Source organism: Sapajus apella, unplaced genomic scaffold, assembly GCF_009761245.1.
Source record: "Sapajus apella isolate SASKATOON/1434 unplaced genomic scaffold, GSC_monkey_1.0 scaffold59, whole genome shotgun sequence".
Taxonomy (NCBI): domain Eukaryota; kingdom Metazoa; phylum Chordata; class Mammalia; order Primates; family Cebidae; genus Sapajus; species Sapajus apella.
In genome coordinates, this window is record NW_022436999.1 from 10,857,679 (window position 1) to 10,878,695 (window position 21,017).

Here is a 21,017-nt window from a genome sequence, read left to right on the forward strand (position 1 = left end):
CACAAAGAAGAGCTGACATCAATTCTACTGAAATTATTTCAAAGAAAAAAAAAGCAAAGAGGGAGTACTCTTCCCCAATTCATTCTATTAAGTCAGTATCATTCTGATACCAAAACATGAGGGAGAGACATGAAAAAAGAAAACTTCAAGTTAATACACCTGATGAAGATAGATGCAAAAATCCTCATTAAAATACTAGAAACCCAAATCCAGCAACACATCAAAAAGCTAATCTACCATAATCAAGTAGGCCTTATTCCTGGGGTACAAGATTGATTCAACACATGCAAGTAAATAAATGTGATTCATCACATAAACAGAACTAAAAACAAAAACCACATAATTATCTCAATAGTTGCAGAAAAGGCCTTTGAGAATATTCAACATCCCTTCATGGGGAAAAAAAAAAAAAAAAAAAAAAAAACTCAAACTAGGCATCAAATGAACATACCTCGAAATAATAAGAGTCACCTATGACAAACCTACAGTCAACATCATACCAAATGGTCAAAAGCTAACAGCATTTCCCTTGAGAACCAAAACAAGACAAAGGTACCCACTCTCATCACTCCTAGTCAACATAGCACTGAAAGTCATAGACGAAGCAATCAGGCAAGAGAAAAAAATAAAAGGCATCCAAATAAAAAGGATAAGAACTAAAACTATTTCTCCTCATATACACTGTGATTCTATACTTAGAAAACTTCTAGTCTCTTCTCAAAGGCTCCTAGTTCTGACAAACAATTTCAGTAAAGCTTCAGGATACAGAATCAAAGTACAAAAACCAGTAGCAGTTCAAAACTACAGTAACACCCAAACTGAGAGCCAAATCAACAATGTAACCTCATTTACAATAGCTTCAGTAAGAATAAAATAGCTAGGAATAAGCCTAATTGGAGAGGTGAAAGATCTCCACAATGAGAATTTCGAAACATTAAAGAAATCAGGCCGGGCGCAGTGGCTCACGCCTGTAATCCCAGCACTTTGGGAGGCCGAGGCGGGTGGATCACAAGGTCAAGAGATCGAGACCATCCTGGTCAACATGGTGAAACCCCGTCTCTACTAAAACTACAAAAAATTAGCTGGGCATGGTGGCGCATGCCTGTAATCCCAGCTACTCAGGAGGCTGAGGCAGGAGAATTGCCTGAACCCAGGAGGTGGAGGTTGCGGTGAGCCGAGATCGCGCCATTGCACTCCAGCCTGGGTAACAAGAGCGAAACTCTGTCTCAAAAAAAAAAAAAAAAAAGAAATCAAAGATTACAAAAATGGAAAAACATGTCATGGTCATGGATAGGAAGAATCAATATTGTTAAAATGGCTGTACTGCCCAAAACAATTTATAGATTCAATGCAATTCCTATCAAATTGCAAATGACATTCTTCACAGAATTAGAAAAAATTCCTTTAAATTCATACATAACAAAAAAGAGCCCAAATAGCCACAGAAATTTTAAGCAGAAAGAAAAAAGCTAGAGGCATCACACTCTGAGACTTCAAACTACACTACAAGCCTACAGTAACCAAAGCAGCATTGCACCGTACAAAAACAGACACATGAACTAATGGAACAGGTTAAAGAGCCTATAAATAAAGCCATACACCTACAGCCATCTGATCTTCAACAAAGTTGACAATAACAAACAATGGGGATAGGACTCCCTGGATTCAAGAGATGATGCTGCAACAATTAGCTAGCCATATGCAGAAGATTGAAACTGGACCCTTTTTTTTCATCTTATAAAGAAATCAACTCAAATGGCTTGAAGACTTAAATATAAGACCTAAAACTATAAAAACTCTAGAAGGAAACCAAAACAATTCATTTTGGACATAGGCCTTGCCAAAGATTTCACGATGAAATCTCCAAAAGCAATTACAACAAAACCAAAAATAGGTAAGTGTTACTAATTAAACTAAAGAGCTTCTGCACAGCAAAATAACTATTATCAGTGTAAACAGCCTACGCTGTGGGAGAAAATATTCACAAACTATGCATCTGACAAAAGTCTAACTCCCAAAATCTATATGTACTTAAAGCAACAAGCAAAAAATAAACAGCCCCATTAAAAAATGGGCAAAGGACATGACCAGACAATTCTCAAAAGACAACATATATACAGCCAACAAGCACATGAAAAAATGTTCATCATTAATTGTTAGAAAAATGCAAATCAAAACCCCAAAAAGATACCATTTCACACCAGTTAGAATGGCAATTATTAAAAAGTCAAAAAATAACAGATGCTGGCAAGGTTGTGGCAGAAAGGGAATGCTTATATATTGCTGGCTGGGAATGTAAATTAGTTCAACTACTGTGGAAACCAGTTTGGATATTTCTCAAAGAACTTAGAACTACTATTCAACCCAGTCATCACATTACCAGTTATATGACCAAAGAAATGTAAATCTTTCTCCCAAAAAGACATAGGCACTCGCATGTTCATTACTGTACTATTCACAATAGCAGAGACATGGAATAAACCTAGATGCCTATCAACAGTGGACTGGATTTTTAAAATGTGGTACATATACACAGGAAATACTATATCACCATCTAAAAAATGGAATCCTGTTCTTTGCAGCAACATGGATACAGCTAGAGGCCATTATCTTAAGCAAATTAACACAGGGACAGAAAACGAAATTGCACATGTTCTCACTTATAAGTGGGAGCTTAATATTGTGTACACATGGACACAAAGATGGGAACAATAGACACTAAAGCCTACTTGAGAGGGGAGGTTAGGAGGAAGAGGAAGATTGAAAAACTACCTATCAGGCACTATGCTCACTGCTTGGGACATGAAGTCATTTGTACACCAAACCACATCATAATGCAAGTTACCCATGTAACAAACCTGTACATGTACCCCGTGAACCTAAAATAAAAGCTGAAGAGAAACAAAAGAGAAACATGGAGAGAAAAATGAAATAATTTGCCCAAGTGAGTATATGGTAGAGCTCAGATAGGGACTCAGGTATATTTGATCTTCAACAATTATGAAACTTGATACTTGAGTGGGACTCTTCTTTTTGTTGAAGAATTTTGTTGAGGACTCAATATTGAAGGTAACAATAAGTATAATCTAAAGAAGAGCTGCCAAACATACTTCTACAATTCTAACACAATTCTAAGTGTATAAGAGATCATCATCTCATCTACCATCAGCAGATCAAGGGCTAAATACTGAAAAAGAGTTACTGCAGGGCAACAGCTGAGAGAGAGCAAGGAACAATGGGCAGATATACAGTTAATCTCAGTTGGCATGTGCATCACCCATGTAAGGGAGCTCTGATCTGCGAGAACTCAGACAAGTGTCTCAAAGAACCAGCACTTGGACACCTGCAACAGAGGACTTCTTTTGGCCAGTATCAGCCAAGAGAGGACCTTAATTATAGGACTAGGTAAGTAAAGATTTTGTCCCTTGCATCTGATCTCCTCTCTGCTGTAAGTACTAAAATGAAAGGAAGAGGAAATATAGAATTGAAGATTAGATCACAAAGTCTTCCCCTGTAGGTCTCAGTTGTGAGTATGGCCCAAGATAGGAAGAGAGAAAAGAGGCTATGAATTGGATGTTAGACTCAACCTTTTAGAATTTGTTAGGAATTTTAATACTTGAAACCAAGTCTTAGTTACTAATGGGATACTATTCTTATTTTTTTTAAAAAAAGGGGGGGGAGCGTCAAAACTGTAGGATTTGCCCAAGGACAAGAGAAACAACAGAACATGTTAAAAGATAATAGTTAAGGTGGGGTGTGGAGATGTGTCCAATTTTCCCCCAACAATTACATTTAAAAATTCAATGCAATATTTGACAAAATGATACTAATGAGAGTAAAAGGGAGCCATTTCAATGGGCACTAAAGTTTAAAAAATGCAAGACAGTATAATTAGGTTTTTTTTTTAAGTATTCACGACAAAAAATAGTGTTTGCCTATAAAGCATGTGGCTTATAATCAGCGAAAAAGGAAGAATTACTTTTAATTTTATAACCCTTCCACACGGTTTCAATTTTTACTATATATTATGCTTACAGTTAAAATATCAATTAAAAATGATTCTATTTATTTCTGGATATGAGGCAATCTTTTGAAAATTTTTTTAAAAATTAATTTTACCCAAGCCTCCAATTGTTTTGCCTATTCACTTAAAAAGAATCAGGAAAAATATATTATTATTTTTACAAAAATAACTATGTTCTTCCTTGTACTGTATCAGTCACTAGTTTAAGGGGAAAGAAACCACTTTGGACACTTTCATTCAAGTTCTCCTTACCTTGGGTGGTTTCCGGTATTTTTCTTAGTCCATTTGGGCTGCTATCACAAAACACTTTAGACTGAGTAACTTATCAACAACAGAAGTTTTTCACAGTTCTGGAGGCTTGGAAGTCCAAGATCAAGGCAGCAGCCCATGTTTGGTGAGGGCCTGCTTCCTCAAAGAGGACACCTTTTCACTCTATCTTCACATGGTGGAAGGGGCTCTCTCAGTCCTGTTTTGTAAGGTCACTAATCCTATTCATGAGGATTCCAGTCTCATGACCTAATCAACTCCCAATGACTCTACCTCTTAACCCTACTGCCCTGGGGAATCGATTTCAATGTATGAGTTTTGAGGAAACACAAACATTCAGACCAAAGCAGCATTTCTAACTCTAGCACAGCTGCCATTTGGGCAGAGTTCTGAAGTAGCCAGAGATGTGTATTTTCACCTGTACCACAGCCATGCTTGTGATGAAGGCTGCAGGAAGCAACGGATTGGTGCATGCACTGAAAGATCACATTTGCTGATGAGGAAGTTCCAGAGTAATGCCAGCTCTGTCACTGAAATTTATCACACAGAACCTCAAACTCCAATTATCACTCATTTTCTCCACCTATCACTTGTATTTGACAGCCATTTGGTGACAATGAAAGGGAAGTTTCCCATCCTCAGGTATTATGCTGGTGGGCCAGATTAACTTCTGGAAAGGTTTAATTATCTTTGAGAGGACAGCTCCTCTAATAATATCCCTTTATCTATCTTGTCCAAATTACTATTTGCTTCAGTGATTCTCATCCTGAGACTTAGCTCCCCTGTCACCATACACTGAGTGGGCTTTGTTAAAAGCCAGAGGCTGAGCCTTTTTTTTTAAGAAACACTAATACTGTGGCTGTCTACTTCCAGCTGTATCTTGATACACAGAAATGCACTTGAGCTTGTCTATCAGGATAAGCATTAAAATTGGGTCACAGAAGAAAAAACAGGTTACAAAAGAGCCTGTGTGGAATGAGCTCTTTAAAATGAATGTGTATGTCTACAAAAATACATCAGGATATGATCAGTAACTCTCTGTATGGTAGAAATACTCATTACCTTTATTTGCTTTATGCTGATGCACTTTGTGGATTTTTTTCTAGTACACCATATGTTGCATCTTTAATCACACAAAATAACAAAGCTATTTTAAATATTTGTTATTATTTCAGAGTTAGGGAATTTGAAAGATGATTAGGGAAGTCTTCAAACTTGAGAAAAAGCTATAAAAAGACCTTCTTTTGAAATTGGCAGTCGTGATGCTCTACCCTTTTCCAACTCTTGTTTGTTGAAATTGTTTGTAACAAGCCTTCTTTCTGATTTGTCTGAATTTCTAAGCAGAAAGGCATGGGAAATGGTATGGGATCAGTAATTGAATAGCAAGCTAACAAGGTCAGAGTTTTTAGTGCCTCTGTAGACAAATTATGTGTGTAGGGGAAGAGAGGGAGGGTGTGTGTGTGCCCGTGTGAGGGGGGGAAGTGGGGAGGAAGAGAGCGAAATCTTCTCTAGATGGTCCACTGGGAAAGGGTTATGATCACAGCAAATGAAGTTCTTCCAAAGTCCTCAGCTGGAGACGGTAGTACACCCAAGATAGGGAGGAGTGGTTTTTTCCTGTACACACCCCAAACTGCCCATGTGACAGCATGTTAACAGCATTTGCTGGTAGGTAGACGTTAGGTGACCCCAGAGCTTTCAAAGAAGACATCTCTTCTCAGCATGTTGGTGACCTGTGAAGCTTCCCAGAGACAGGGGGATGGGAAAAAATGGTTACAGCTGTTTCTGGCTGATCCTTTGATGCCGGCATTTGGGGCAATATGTCTGAGGTATCTGTCTTTAGCCAACATGCTAAGTATTACTGTTCTTCCATAAGATAGCGGATATATCTTAGGCTTATAGGGATCCAATAAATAGCATTATTCTTATTTCTTGCCTGTCTTTAATAGCTAGAATCCCTTACAAGCTGAAAAGATGAAAATCAAAATGCCATATTTATTTTTGATAGAGCTGTTGAAGAACAAGTCTTAGGTGTGGGATACAATTGAGCTTCCTGACAATGAATCCCCAAATTAGCTCTGCACAGACATAGGCAGTACCTGTGAAACTGCAGGTCTGTGTTTGTGTTAAGGGTACCCTGATAAGTCTACAGCATGAAGGAGCTCATTGGATTGCTTGCTCTCTGCAGGCAGGCAGATGTCAGAGTGAACAAAAGTGAGAGGAATCCCAGCCCAAACACGTGTGGCTTCTTTTCTCAACTTACCAATCAGATAATCGAAGGCGTATGTGAAAATGGCAGGGAGAGAGGCCAGGCATGGATGGAGAATACACAGGGAATAAGCTGTTTACCTACAGTATTTTGTCTTACTTGCATTCTAGTCCTCACCATCACAACTAGCCCAATAAAGTTGGCAGAGACAGGGCCATTAAAGTTTTTGAGTCTGTTTTCTCATTGTTATGATGGTGTGTTGGTCCAAATTAGTAATAATCTAATTAGGGTGATCTTTTGTAATCTAGTTTCTTCCAGAATTCTTCCCAAATTCCAAAATTTTACTCTATGTCTTTTTTTATTTCCCTAAGGTATCACCACCCACTATATATGTTAAGCTCCCTTGATGTTAAAACAAAAAATATGAACAAGGTGGAATATGTGCTAAAAAACATTTTAGAGCAATTAACCATTATTGGCCCAAGGGAAAAAAATCTGAAACCCTAAATACAAAATCATTTGTAAAAGCTGATTAAACATTCAAATAGAGAAACATTCAGCGATAATTCATAGCTTTCTCGTCTATGAATACGTACTAGGCGAGAAGATAGTTTCCCAGTTTTATCCACATCATGCCATTTGCTCATATCTATTACTATACAAGACTATTCACTTTGAAACTTGAGTCATCTGAGAGAGAATATAAATAAACAAGACCACATTTGCTGCCAGAATTGGAACTCAACTCTGGATGTTAGCCAAGCATAGGTGATAGTGAAGTGTGGAAATTACCTAACAGCAAGGCTCAAATCTGACATAAGAATGTATTAACACATGATATAGGGTGGCCCTCAACTCAATCAGAAATTCACTTCTTATGCTACTTTTTTTGCACATATTGGAACAGACACAGGGGATAAGCACAGATAAACTAAAGCACTAAGTCACCATTTGGCCAAATGGGCAGAGTTAGGGGAAAGAAAATGGACAAGCTATGCCCTTCATTCATTCAACAAGAATTTTCTGAGTACCTTCTACGTGCCAGGCACTGTGTTAGGAACTAGAGGTAATGGTAGTAAACAAGACTAAGTCCTTGTTTTGAGTTTTCTCCCAAATGAGACATTTTCAAAACTGATTGAAGTAAAGTGAGCTATCTATCTTTAACAGGACAGTAAACAGTAAAGAGAGCATGATGGAGTAGAGTATCCCAAACAGAGTAATTTGTCCTACTGATGATTCATCACAGAGTTTCTCCAACCCAGAACAAAGTGAAAAGATCAGATGCATGTGAATGCGGAGGTGGGGAGTGTGATTTGTTGGGTAAGGTTTGAAAGAATTATTGGAAAAATTATTTAGTCTAAACTTAGTCCCTCCAAAGTTTTTGGTATAAAAATTTTTAATAAAATTAAATTTAGCAAATAGTTGCTTCTCTTTTTATTGTCCTTATTTTGCAAACTAAAAAGCTAGCAACCCTATGTCAGTCCCCATATTGTTTTAGAAATGTTAATTGTTCTTAATTACTGAAGGTTTGGGAATTCCATTAGAAACAGTAAAGAAGGTATGCAGGTTGAGTTGGCAGATTGTCTACACCCTTGAATGAAAAGGGGAGTTGGTAAATCTAAAATTAGTATATATTGACATAGTAAGGAAAAGCAAGTTGACATATAGTAAGTATAAAATCATTGAGTCAGCTATCCTTATTTTGTAGATTGTTTCTAAAGCCTGGGTCTAGATTTGTCTGTGATCACAGGCTTGTTGGGATGCAAAACATTTTTCTTCAGGAACTCCAAATGCCCTATTCAACAGTGGCCAGTTTTTATTGTCCGGTTTTCATCCATTTTGGGAATAAAACTGATGGAGGAGGAAGCTGGCAAAGTTCTCAGTAGGAAATACACAAACCTTACTCTTAAGATAACAAATCCTACTTTTGCTATTTCTGTATGAGACAAAACAAATGAGTAAATTATAACAAGCCAGATATAGAATATAAACAGAAGTCAAGAGCTCATATTTGAAAGGCAACTTACAGATTAGATATGTTTCCCCAAAATTCATATGTTGAACCCCTAATCCTCATGTGATGATATTTGGAGGTATGGCCATTGGGAGGTCATTATGGTTAGATTACATCATAAGGTAGAGCTCCCATGATGGAATTAATGCCCTTATAAAAGAAGAGGAGACTCAAGATCCCCCTGTCTATGTGTACTTACTAAGGAAAGGTCAAGTCAGGATATAACCAGGAAGAGGGCCCTCCCTAAGAACCTGACCATGTGGCACCCTGACATCAGACTTCCAGTCTTCAGAATCATGAAAAATAATTGTTTGTTGAGAGTCTATAGTAATTTTTACAGCAGCCCAAACTAAGACAGAAATTAGTACTGACAGGTAGGGTGCTGCTGTAACAAATGCCTAAAAATGTGCAAGCAGTTTTGGAACTGGGTAACTGGTAGAGGCTAGATGAATTTTGAAGTACATGCTGGAAAAAGTCAGTATTACCATGAAGGTAGTTTTAAAGGCTATTATTGAGAAGGCTCGGAAAGAAAAGAAAACAGCTGGAAATAAAAGCCTCTAACTTCTTTGAGAATATATAAATAATACTCAAGAACAGAATATTAGTAGAAATATGGATAAAAGCCATTCTGATAATATCTCAGACAAAAATACGCAACATGTTATTGGAAACTGAAGGAATGGTGATCCTTTTTATAAAGTAACAAAGAAGTTGGCTGAATTGTTCATGTTCTAATGTTTTGTGAAATGTGGAATTTGGGAGTAAAGAAATTTTATATTTAGCTGAGGAGTTTTCTAAGCAAAGTGTTGAAGTAGTGGCTTGGTTCCTCCTGACAGCTTATTGCTAAATGAATTGAAGATGGAATTGATCTTCTAATCTGTGTTTGCAGAGAGATGGGTAGAGGGAGAAGAAGCTGTTAAGCAAAAAGAAACCAGAACTTAAGTCTTGGAAAATTCTCAGCCTATACATACTTTTAAAATGAGAACACATGTGCAGGAAAGAACTCTAAGAGTATGGGCTTCATAATTGTTTAATAAGGAGATTACTGCATGTGTGAACCACTATCCTAATCAGCAAACTAAGCAGGAACACTGCCAGTTTTAACTGAAGGGGATGGAGATAGGACAGAATGAAGAAAGACTGTCAAATGTCTTAATTTTATAAGACAGACCCATGGAATTCTGTGGCCACAAATGTGCAGTGTCTGAAAATAAGGGAAGATTTATACTGAAGACAATTCAAAGATAATCAGGACTGTCTCCACAATCTCAAAGGAGGGGGGCCATCACTACAGTTTCAATATGTCAGACAGACCCACAGTTTTGAGTGACAAAGCTATTGGGACACAGCTACCAGAACCTTGGAGACATGACCCCTACCAGGCAGAGCTCTGGTAATAGGATCTCCAACTGGCATAGCTCTGAAAAGGCAACCCTGACCAGGTAGAGCTCTGAAGGCAGGATCTCCATCCCAGTGTGTCCAGAAGAAGAGACCTCTACCCTGTTAAAAAATTTTCATAACATTTGTTAGAGACAATATGGAAGATTTCATTCAAAAAGGACTATTGCAATGGGGGCTTTGCAGTAGGGGAGACAGATCAGGTTCAATTCTGAAAACAACAAGGATAAGTAAAAACATATAGCTAAGGAGTAGGATTGGGGTTGGGGTCAGTGGATTACTAAGAGAAAGCATTAAGGCTATGGGGAATTCTGGCAAAACTGCTTGACAGGTTTCTTGCTAAAAGCATACGAGAGTGGTAAGGTATCAAGGATGAGTAATTTTCACTGAACTGACTTTTCAGAATTCTTGCTAAAACTGAACTAACTGGCCTAAGGACAGAGCCCAAGGTCAAGGCCTAATCAAAAGAATAGGAATCTGACTCAAGTTTGGTCAAGGAAAGAGTCTGTCAGACCTCCCTCTTGTTCAGGGGTAAAAGAGATAGAAGTCCATTTCTCATTCAGTCATCTTTGTTTATCAAGGACCAATGGAACTCTTTGTTAAGACTTTATTAGTAGAGAAGCCAGTCAAGAAGATTTATAGACACTGGGCTTAAAGTATCTTTGGATAATAAAGTGAAGATTGCTTAGGCAGTTCAACAGATTTCCTAGTTGGCAGTTTGAATATTTCTGAGATGGCATAGACATCAGTGTCATTATTATTATTATATTATTATTATTATTATTATTATTATTATTTTGAGAAGAGCATGAATGTGTTCATTTTGACTCACAGGGCTTCTTTAGATAGTCCAAATAAGGATAGGGGCAATCAGGTTTTAGTTCTCAATGGTGTCAAGTCAGAAGGATGGGAGAAAAATTGGAAACATTCGAGAGTTATAGCCAGATATTGGAGAAAACTAAAAGAATTGATCCTGTCCAGGCTAGAAACAAACAGAAAAAAAGTACACCAAGAAATGAGAAATAGCCCAAAGGCAATGAATACCAACAAGGATGGATAGTAGTTTTCCACCAAAAGATAAAATATCTTTCGACAGTCTTCCTCATTTTGATTAAAGTTAATCAAAATAAAGTTAATCAAATTAAAATTAAAGTTAATCAAAATGAGACTTCTTCTCTTTGTAAAATAAGTCTGGTCTCATTTAACTTGGCCTGATTATGTAAGAGCAATAATAGATATTGACTGCATATGGCCCTTTTAAAGTCAGATTTGCTGAAACTTTTAATGAGGGATCTCAGGTTAGACTTTCAAAAAGGCCTCTGAGGGCTAGGAAACCAAGTCAAGAACTTGCCATTATACTTTGCCTGCCGTAACTAGATTTCAGTGAATGCATCTTTTCTTGAGCTCACCAAAATATCCTATGTTTTCTAGGCCAATCAGGAAATGACTAACTAGGAAATTACTCAACTGTAAGATTGGGAACTTTATAATCCAAATATCAGAACAGCTATTCCAAGAGGACCCTATAAGCATTTGTTCCTTAAGTCATCCTCAACTTATTAAAACTGTCTAATCATATCTGATTCCAGGCACATCATACTCAAATACGACATTTCAGTCAAAACCTGGATAATAGAACAAATGTTTCCAATTATGTTCTGTTACAAGAAGAGCACACTCTCATTGAACTTATGCAAATAACTATGTTACCATAAAGAATACTCAAAATTTTAGAGGGATCAGTTAGAGAGAGAAATAAAAGTTTCATTTTTATTTACAAAGATATAAAATCCAAATTGTTGAGAGTTAGAGACTGCTTATTGGAAAAGAAAAAAAGATTCCTCATATCTGGACTACAGAACTTTAAAGGATCAGTAAGTTTTCAGCAAAAAGTAATAATAAAAAAAAAAAAACACCATGTGGAAGGGAAATAATCAGCCCGCTCTAGCCATTCTGTCCCACCTAAGGCAGGCAGGGTCTGAGAAGCACTTGTGAAATTCAGTCTAAAAGCAAATGATCACCAAAGACTGAGACCTAATCATAAGATCACAGAATGCTTCTCCTTTTCCCACACCTTATCACCACATTAATAAGGCCTAGCCTATTTATAGCAGTTTTTTATCCAATACATGGTATCTAACTACAAAGAAAAGTTTACTAAGTAAACTAAGAGCCAAAAAACAGAAGTTGAAGAGTCAGAGCAAGCATCAGAATCAGACATGGCAGAGATGTAGGAACTAGCAGAGCAGGATTTTTTTTTTTTTTTTTTGTACTTTAGGCTCTGGGGTACATGTGCAGATCATGCAGCACTGTTGCATAGGTACACACATGGCAATGCAGTTTGCTGCCTCCGTACCCCCGTCACCTACATCTGGCATTTCTCCCCATGTTAATCCTACCCAACCTCCCCATTCCCCTACTCTCCCTCTCTTGGCCCCCCACGAACAGACCCCAGTGTGTGATGCTCCCCCTCCTGTGTCCATGTGTTCTCATTGTTCAACACCCACCTATGAATGAGAACATGTGGAGTTTGATTTTCTGTTCTTGTGTCAGTTTGCTGAGGATTATGGTTTCCAGATTCGTCCATGTCCCTACAAAGGACAAAAACTCATCAATTTTTATGGCTGCATAGTATTCCATGGTGTATATGTGCCACATTTTCCTTGTCCAGTCTACTGTCAATGGGCATTTGGGTTGGTTCTAGGTCTTTGCTATTGTAAACAGTGCCGTTATGAACATATGTGTGCCTGCGTCTTTATAATAAAATGATATATAATCCTTTGGCTATATAACCAGTAGTGGGATTGCTGGGTCAAATGGAATTTCTATTTCTATGTCCTTGAGGAATCGCCACACTGTATTCCACAATGGTTGAGCTAATTTACACTCCCACCAACAGTGTAAAATTGATCCTATTTATCCACATCCTCTCCAGTATCTGTTGCCTCCAGATTTTTTAATGATCACCATTCTAACTGGTGTGAGATGGTACCTCAATGTGGTTTTGATTTGTATTTCTCTAACGGCCAGTGATGATGAGCTTTTTTTCATATGTTTGTTGGTCCCATATATGTCTTCTTTTGAAAAGTGTCTGTTCATATCCTTTGCCCACTTTTGGATGGGTTTGTTTGTTTTTTTCTTGTAAATCTGTTTTAGTTCTTTGCAGATTCTGGATATTAGTCCTTTGTCAGATGGGTAGATTGCAAAAATTTTTTCCCATTCTGTTGGTTGCTGGTTCACTCTAATAATTGTTTCTTTTGCTGAACAGAAGCTCTGGAGTTTAATTAGGTCCCATTTGTCTATTTTGGCTTTTATTGCCAACGCTTTTGGTGTTTTAGTCATGAAGTCCTGCCTATGCCTATGTCCTGAATGGTTTTACCTAGCTTTTCTTCTAGGGTTTTTATGGTGTTAGGTCTTATGTTTAAGTCTTTAATCCATCTGGAGTTAATTTTAGTGTAAGGTGTCAGGAAGGGATCCAGTTTCTGCTTTCTGCACACTGCTAGCCAGTTTTCCCAACACCATTCATTTAATATGGAGTCCTTTCCCCATTGCTTGTTTTTGTCAGCTTCGTTGATTTAACATCATACTGGAAGTCTCAGCTAATGAAATAATACAAGAAAATAAAAGGAATACCGATAGGGGAGTAAGCCATAAGCCTATCTTTGTTTACAGATGACATAATCATTTATGAAGCAAATCCAAAAGAATTCTGGAATAAGCAATTATAACAAAGTTGCAGGATAAAAGATTAATATACAAAAATTAATCGCTTTCATATAAAACAATACCATTTACAGTAGCATCTCATAAAAATGAAATACTTTGGAATAAATCTAAAAAAATATGTGCAAGATCTGTATGAGTAAAACCACAAAAGTGATGAAAGAAATCAAGAACAAACTAAATAAAAAGAGATACTCCATGTTTATGGGTGGGAAAACTTAATATTGTCAAAAGGTCAGTACTTTCCAATATGATCTATAGATTTTGTTCAATCACAATCAAAATCCAAGAAATTTATTTCGTGGATACAGTATTGACAAACTGATTCTAAAGTTTGTATGGAGAGGCAAAAGACCCAGAATAGCCAACACAACATTGAAAGAGGACAATAGTTGTAAGACTAACAGTACCCAAATACAAGACTTACTATAAAGCCATAGTAATCAAGACAGTGTAGTATTGGTGATATATAGTAGAAAAATACACAAGTGATACAGAACAGAGAGCACAGAAATAGACCCATAGAAATATAGTCAACTAATCTTTGACAAAGAGAAAGAATAATACAGTACAGCAAAGATAGTCTTTTCCACAAGCAGTGCTAAGAAACTGGACATCTACATATAAAAAATATGAATCTAGACACAGATATTATACCCTTTATAATTAACTAAAAATGGATTATGGGACTAAACATAAAATGCAGAACTATAAAACTCAAACATAACATAGGGAAAAACCTAGATGACCTTGGGAGTCATAATAACTTTTTAGATAAAACATGAAAGGCATGATCTATGAAAGGAATAATTGATAAGCTGGACTTTATTAAAATTAGAATCTTTTCTGCAAAATACAGTGTGGCTAGAACAAGACAAGCCATAGATGAGAAGAAAATATTTCTGGAAGACACACTGATTAAAAAAAAAAAAAAACCTATTACCCAAAATATAAAAAAGGACTCAAAATTCAACAGTTAAAAAAAAGAAAATTAAAAAACAGAAAAGAGATCTTGAGACCCCATCAAAGAGGATACACAGATGGCAAAAAAGCATATGAAAAGGTGCTCCATATCACGTCAGAGAACGCAAATTAAAATAATGATATACCACAATATACCCATTGGAATGACCAAAATCCACAACAATGACAATACCAAAGGCTAGTAGTGATGGAACGGAGCAACAGGAATTCTCATTAATTACTAATGAGAATGGAAAATGGTAAGGCTACTTTGGAAGACTGTGTAGCAATTTCTCACAAAACTAAACACACTGTTACTATATGATCCAGCAACTGTGCTCCCTGGCATTTACACAAAGGAAATAAAAACTTATATCCACACAGAAACCTCCACATGGATTTTTATAGCAGTTTTGTTCATAATTGACAAAATTGGAAGGCAACCAAGATGTACTTCAGTAGGTAAATAAACTGTGGTACATACAGAAAAAGAAATATTATTCAGTGCTAAAAACGAGATATCAAGTCATGAAAAAACATGAAGGAAGTTTAAATGCATATTATTAAATATAAGAAACCACTCTTAAAAGGCTGCATACTATGTAATTCTAACCATATTATATTCTAGAAAAGGCAAAACTATGGAGACAGTAAAAAAAATCAGTAGTTGCCAGAAGTTAGTGGGTAGGAAGTGATGAATGGGTAGAACACTGGATTATTTTATGGGGGAGGGGGTAGCAATGTGTTTTTTTTTTTTTAATTTTACCTTAAGTTCTGGGATACATGTGCAAAACATGCAGGTTTCTTACATAGGTATACATGTGCCATGGTGGTTTGCTCCACTGATCAACCCATCATCTAAGTTTTAAGCCTCACATCCATTAGGTATTTGTCCTAATGCTCTCCCTCCCCTTTCCCCTCACCCGCCAACCCTGATGGGCCCTGGTGTGTGATGTTCCCCTTCCTGTGTCCATGAGTTCTCATTGTTCAGCTCCCACTTATGAATGAGAACATGCGGTGTTTGGTTTTCTGTTCCTGAGAACACGGGATCTTTAGGGCAGTAAAACTACTCCCTAAAATACTATAATAGTGGATATGTCAGTATACATTTGTCCAAACCCTTAGAACAGACAACAACTGTGAACCCTAATGTGGACTATGGACTTTAGGCAATTATGATGTGTCAATGTATGTTCACCTGTAACAAATGCACCACTATGCTGGGCGATGTTGGTAACGGAATCAGAGATGCATGTGTGGGAGTAGGGAGCATATGAGAAATATCTGTACTTCCTTCCATATGGCTGTAAACCTAAAACTGCTTTTTAAAAATCTGATGAGATTATTAAAATGGCACAACTGACAAGGGAATTTGCTTCTGTGGTATGTAACATTTTAAAATAATAAGTGGAATTACAATAGATAACATTATACTAGGACATATGGAAAGTAAGAATAGTGACAAAAAATTAGAATTTTCATACAATTTCTGAAATATTTATATTAATATTTACCCATGCAAACATAATTTAGGGAAGATTAGCATCTCTTCTTATATGACAATGCCTTTACATGAAATTCGATGTAGTAACTAATCAAATTATCTTTAACATGTCTACAAAGTGCAAGAACAAATCTTTTGAGATTTTCCAGGAGGCCCTCTGGAAAAGCTCAAATCAGTTTAAAAATAAGATTTCATTTAGGATTTGATTTCAGCAACATACAATTGCCAAAAATATTTTTTAAATCTTAGCTCTTTTAAAAGTCTCAGTTCTCTTAAATAATCAAGGACATGATAAAGGTGAACATAAATCACAAAAAAAAAATTCTGATAAAACAGAGAATCTGTTTCCTAGGCAGATTACTTGAAAGATAAAGTAAAACCATTTTACAATTTCTTATTAACAGCAGATCATAATCCATGAAAACGTTGTCATTTTTGACAGAGAGACACCAAAATTCTAGGTTTATAGCAGTCACTTTTGATGCTGAGTTCATTATTTTAAAAAACTTTCTAAAATAAACGTATTTACTTTTTTCACTCCTTCTCTCAACATATTTACTCGTAGCTAGCTCAACTACACATAAAATTACTTCTCTGCAAACCTTTTACAACTCTCTGTATTTATTCTGATTTAGAGGCTTTCTCCATACATTTCCCTCTCTCATTCTAGAATAACCAGCCATTCTACTTCACAATAAAATCACTCTTTTTTCCTTAACAAAAACACATTGTTTATACCTTGTACATCTATATCAAAAAATATATCCTACTTTTCTTGTAGACTTTGCATGCACGGTTGTTTCTCTTCTTATTTTAGTCTTATTCCCATATAGTAATTTTAGACCATTAGTAAACTTTTAAACAGAGAAACTAGGAGTAGATGACTGTGAACTACCTGTCACATACCAGTGTTCTCTGAAAGACTAGCAAATTTTTTGAATACATCATCTCACAATTTTATAGGCATATGCTGTTTCATCATACAGATTCTCAATGTGCCAAAAATAATGTGTTTATTAACAAGCTCAAATATAATTAGTCTCTCCATATATCATATATAAATAAGAAGACAAACATAAACTTGTACTTAGCAAAATATAATAGTACATTTGTTTAGAAATGATGTAGACTCTTAATATCTAACTTAGCATACTCTAAAAGATTAGAGTCACCAAAAATATCTTGGAAATATATTTTTAGATAGACACATAACATTGAACAGGACTGCCTATCATCTCCACTTATTTCCCTGGTAAGTATTTTTTAACCTCATATGACTAATAGACCCAAGTAGATTATATGTCCATATTATATTTCATGCTGATAACTCAGAATATACAGCCTTTTTTATTAAACCAATACTATTACACTGGCCCCCTTTTTAGGGATTATTTATCCAACCCATGTGAATTTGAAATACATTTTAGTTGGCTGCTACATTTCTGGGAGTTTGGGAAGACAATTCATATGAGCACTTATTTCTTTCTAAACCATGAGAACAGAACTACTTTACGGGATTTTTTAAACTTGGTAATAGTATGTAGAAGCAGGAAAATATACATGATAATATACATGCATATATACACAGAGATAAGATGCAAATTGAGATCTGTGCTTTTATTTTAAAGTTTTAGCCCTGAGCCAGGCATAAAAACAAAAAACTTAACCGTTTACGTGAGCTGTTTTTCACTTTTTGCTCCATATTATACTTTTATCCAAATTGTGTTTCTACCAGATGGAATAACTTAAGGTTACCTGCTCAGTATGAGGGTGAATGTTTTTACCAATATTTAAGGAGATTTTAAAGATTTCCTTTTGCCATGATCTGTAATCTTACCAAGGTAGTAAACAACATTTCAGACAAGACACTGAGGGAACATCAAGACTGTCTGGGTGTAGCCAAAGCCTTATCTGTTACTAATTAGCTTTTTTCCTTTTCAGCCTCAGGTAGTTGCTCTTAGGGATCTGAGTTCCTTGAGAGCCCCATAGCGGGTGGTTGGGGGGCTAAAGTTTCAGGGACTATAGGGAGCTGAGAAGCTGAACTGGGAAGGAAAAGGCTTGGCAGAAGCAACAGAGTGGTGAGGGGCATAGAGGCTTGAGAGAACACTATCCAAGGACACAAAGGAGCTGAAGGGAAGACAAAAGGTGGTAAAAGGAGAAAGGAGGAGTGCAGGTGATGGGAAGGGAGAGGTCTTAGAGGAGCCATTTTGGGGAGATGTTTCCCAAAGATGCTGTCGAAGTTCCAAATTTGACACGAGTTCAAGAAGGGAAATTTTGCTGACGGAGAAGTTCCCATGAGAGAAGTGGGATCAAACAGAACAGAGAGGTCACACAAGGATCCAGGAAAATAATTTCAGTCCAAAAGTCAGTGAGGGAACCCCACTGAAAACAAGGAGCCAGGAGCAACTTTCAGCCCCAGAGGTACCTTTAATTTTAAGAATGAAACTATCCCTACCATGCATCAATGGACCGCCATTCAAAGCACTGGCTCTGAATCTGGACTCACCAATGGACGCCTCATCAATCAGCCAAGAGTGAAGAAAAGACTTCAAAGGTGCACATTTCAGGTCTCAAGTGGGAAGTGTGGGGATCTAACCATGAATCTGATCCCAAGTTGTGGAAGCCATAGCTGTTAAAGAAAAAATATATATTTAGACACCTGGTAATGACTTGTTAAAGATTCTATTCAAAAGAGATTATGGCTATGGGGCTTGATAGTAGGGGAGAAAGACTGGGCTCAATTCTGTATACAACAAGGACCAGTAGGGCTGTATAGCCAAGAAGCAGGTTTGGTGGTGGGAAGGTCAGTGGTTTTGTAAGAGGAAACATCAAGGCTATGGGAGGATTCTAGCTAAACTGCCTGACAGGACTCTTACTGAAGTTAGGGAAAAGTGGTAAGATAACAAAGGTCAGAGATTGGCATTGAACTGACTCATCAGGATTCTTACTAAAACAGAAATAAGTGGCTCGAGGACAGAGCCCACAGCCAGGGCTTAGTCAGAAAGAGGACTCAGAGGAGGCTGATTCAAGTTTGTTCAAGGAGAGAGTTCCTTGTCATCCCCAGTGTGTCTAAAGGGCAGAAAACTGGACCAAAGATTTTATTCTAAAGTCTTAAAATCTCATGAAGTTTGCCTTGCTAGGTTTAGGACTTGCTCAGAACCTACCACCCCTTCCTCTGTCTTTCTCCATTTTGGAATGGGAATGTATCTCATACCTGGCCAACCACTGCATTTTGAAAACACATCATTTCTCTGATTTCACAGGTCGGACAGGAATTTTGCCTCAAGATAAATCATACCTCAAGTCTCTTCCATATCTGATTTAGACGACATTTAGGTAAGACTCTGGATTTTAGAATTAACACTGGAATGAATTAAGACTTTTGGTGCTATTGGAATGGAATAAATGTATTTTGCAAGTGAGAAGGACAAAAATTACAGAGGTCCAGAAACAGAATGCAATGGACCGAATGTTTGTGTCCCTCCACATATGGAAGTCCTAATCCCCAATATGGTGGTATTTGGAGGCAGGACCTTTGGAAAGTAATTTGATTAGGTCATGAGGGTAGAGCTTATATGACAGAATTCATACACTTATAAAAAGAATAGGAGACAGCACGTCTCTTGCTCCACCATGAGAAGACACAGCAGGAACACAGCCATCAACAAGCCAGGAAGAGGGCCCTTACCAAGAATCAAATCAGCCAGCACCTTGCTTCTGAATTTCCCAGCCTCCATAACTGAGAGAAATCAATTTCTGCTGTTTAAGCCACCCGGTCTATGTATGCTATTACAGCATTCTGCACAGACTAAGACACTAACCAAGGGTCCATATGACTTTGGGGACAACTTACAAAATGCACCCTGAAGAAGTAAACTCGTCCTGAGCTGTGCACTGGCCTGACCCCAGTGATGTTCTGTGTTGGAGCTGCGAGGTGAGAGGGAAGAGAAAACTAGCAATGGTTTGGGGGCTGCAGAATAAACAAAGAAATGAAGCAGTAAGTGATCACAGAGGTCTTAAACCAAAGACTTTATATGCTTCACACCCATCTCCCCAACCACTTGCTATATAACCCTTTGTTCAAGTTCACAATTAATTCCTGTTTTTCAGATACAGCTTCATAATATTTTATTTAGTCCTTTTCCTTTCTTCCTGTCTTCCAGGTACATTCGTTGCCATGAGAACCATGATGCTGATTTTAAGGGTGGAGCCCAGAAAGATCCACAAACACAGAGGAAAAGAGATTTGATCTCTATTTGATTGAAATATAGACCCCAAATTGGAAAATTGGGGTTTGAAATATAGACCCCAAATTAGAAAATTGCAAGAAGTAAACCACATGTGCCTTCAAGCTCACAAATATATCCTTCCTGGACCAGTTCTCTTCCTCAGGCACATGAACCAAGTAATAAAATCCTAATAGTAAAATCATCAAACACAAACAGAGGTTTCTGTGCTATTCTTTACTGGAGTTTTTACATAAACTAATTTATCAGGAAAGCGGTTCCTGTAAAAGGACTGAAGGATTTATGTTTTCTTGTCTCTCAGATGTGAGCCAGAGTCAAGCTTTTATAAACCATTACCCTCTTTTCTGAGTACCTATGTTGTATTGCCTTCTGCTAAATTTTATCTAATTAAAGCCCTAAAGCTTTTCAAACTTTCTCAATGACCAAAAAGAGGTTTTTCAAAGGAACCTATCAAAAATATCCAGGTCTAGAGTACTTAGGTCACTGTCTTGCCAGGGTTAGGCTATTGCCATGGCTCACTCTCCAGTCTAGCCCCTGGCCATAAGCTCAATCATCCACACTAGCTTAACTCAGACATTTTATTCCTGGTCCTGTCATCCAATGGGCACTAAACGTTTGTATCAATACAACAGAATTATGTTTAAGAATGTAAGTTCTTTTATAACCCAGAG

The 21,017-nt window shown here is 37.1% G+C and overlaps 1 pseudogene; it reads left to right on the forward strand.

Annotated features, from left to right (window-relative positions):
• LOC116528655 overlaps positions 1-21,017 on the forward strand; it is a 62,409-nt pseudogene that overhangs the window by 37,533 nt on the left and 3,859 nt on the right.